The sequence below is a fragment of the Apium graveolens genome, chromosome 9 (genome assembly GCF_009905375.1).
Source record: "Apium graveolens cultivar Ventura chromosome 9, ASM990537v1, whole genome shotgun sequence".
Lineage (NCBI taxonomy): Eukaryota > Viridiplantae > Streptophyta > Magnoliopsida > Apiales > Apiaceae > Apium > Apium graveolens.
Window position 1 is genome coordinate 273,592,131 of NC_133655.1, and position 2,128 is coordinate 273,594,258.

At 41.3% G+C, this 2,128-nt stretch overlaps 1 non-coding gene across 1 annotated transcript; it reads right to left on the reverse strand.

The window, feature by feature from the left end:
• Window positions 1–666: 666 nt before the first annotated feature.
• On the reverse strand, window positions 667–773 carry LOC141688536 (small nucleolar RNA R71). The gene has a single exon (XR_012561972.1). It is a non-coding gene; the product is annotated as a small nucleolar RNA R71 (small nucleolar RNA).
• Window positions 774–2,128: the final 1,355 nt, after the last annotated feature.

Sequence of the window (2,128 nt, forward strand, 5' to 3'; positions counted from 1 at the left end):
GAACGAACTAAACTTAATCTTATACAACTTGTGACCGCGTACGCTTGCGTATTTTTGTGTGAACAAGTTTTTCGCGCCGCTGTCGGGGAATGTGTGTTGAATTTAGTTTATGTGCTTGTCATCAGTGGTCGTTAAAGTTCACTGACTCGGAATTATTTCTCTTACAAATTTTACTTTACTTGTGTATTTCAGGTATTCGAGCAAGCGTGTATACGAACACGTTATCAATCTCGTAAATACATACTAGTGGAAGTTGAAACAGAAGTGATCATTGCAATGGGAAAACTAGCAGCAGAAACGAAAGCATTGAAGGATTATTCTCAACCGAAAATCAATGACATTCAGTCTAGCATTGTCAGACCACCCATTGCAGCTAATACCTTTGAAATCAAGCCTGACACAATTCAAATGGTACAGAATTCATTCCAGTTTAGGGGAGCTGCAACGGAAGATCCCAACATGCACACTAGGGATTTCATTGAGATCTGCAATACCTCCAAGTTCAACGGTATTTCGGAAGATACTGTGAAACTGAGACTTTTCCATTTTTCTCTGAGGGATAAAGCAAAGAGTTGGTTGCACTCTCTACCAGCAGGTTCGATTGCGACATGGGAGGATCTTGCTCAGAAATTTCTTACTAAATTCTTCCCTATGGCACAAACAGCTGCAATCAGGAATGCTCTTGCTCAATTTGCACAGCAGTCGAGAGAATCTTTATGTGAAGCTTGGGATCATTACAAGGAGATGCTTAGGAAGTGTCCTCATCATGGAATGCCTGTTTGGATGGTAATCAATTGCTTCTATAATGGGTTGCGAGCACAGTCGAGACCCATGCTAGATGCGGTATCAGGTGGAGCCTTATGGGCCAAAAGCTATGAGGAAGCTTATGAGCTAATTGAAATGATGGCTGCTAATGAATATCAAAACCCAACTCAGAGACTGCCACAAGGTAAGGTAGCAGGAATTCTGGAGGTGGATATAGCTACGACTATAGCAGCTCAACTAGAGGCGTTGACTATGAAAGTGGATTCTCTGGCCAACTATGGAGTTCATCAGATAGCAAATGTTCGTGAGCTGTGTGCAGGTGGACATCCGATGGATCAATATGCTATGACTAGTGAGTCGACACAATTTGTGAGCAATTTTTCAAGACCACAATAACCAGTTCCTGCTAATTATCATCCTAACAACCGAAACCACCCTAATTTCAGCTGAAGCAATAATAAGAATGGTATGCAACACCCACAACAGCTTTATCAGCAGTTTGGAGCCAAGCCATTCAACCCTCCTGGTTTTCAACAACAGTATACACCATGGCAATAATTTCAGTAATCGGTAATGCAACAACAATCTCATGGAAGTGCTGGTCAATCTGCTAACGAAAAATCTGAATTGGAGGAATTGAGGCTAATGTGTAAAAGTCCTCTATATCCTGAGCAGAATAGGAGACAAATTGACTAGCACTTCCTCCAATTCAGATTGACCAGCACTTCCTCCAATTCAAATTAACCAGCACTTCCTCCAATTCAGAGGAACACACTATTCCTGAGCAGAATACAGGAAACAAACAGGTCTATCCACCTCCTCCATATCCTAAAAGACTTCAGAAGCAGAAGTTCGACAAGCAATTTGCCAAGTTTCTGGAGGTTTTTAAGAAATTATATATTAACATACCTTTTGCAGAAGCTCTAGAGCAGATGCCAAGCTATGCTAACTTCATAAAGGGTATTTTATCTCGGAATTTGAAGTTTGAGGAGTTGGAAACCGTTGCTCTAATGGAAGAGTGCAGTGTGGTGCTGCAACAAAAACTGCCTCATAAACTTAAAGATCCAAGAAGCTTCACGATACCATGCACCATTGGCGAGTTATCTTTTGACAAGTGTTTGTGTGACTTGGGAGCTAGCATCAATCTGATGCCATTGTCTGTCTTCTGGAAACTTGGTCTACCTGATCCAAAACCTAAAAACATATCCTTATAACCGCTGATCAGTCCATCACTTATCCGCGAGGTATAGTGGAGGATGTCTTGGTTAAGGTGGATAAACTCATCTTCCATGCTGATTTTGTCATCCTAGAATTTGAGGAGGATAAAAAGATTCCTATTATCTTGGGAAGACCAGTTGATGGA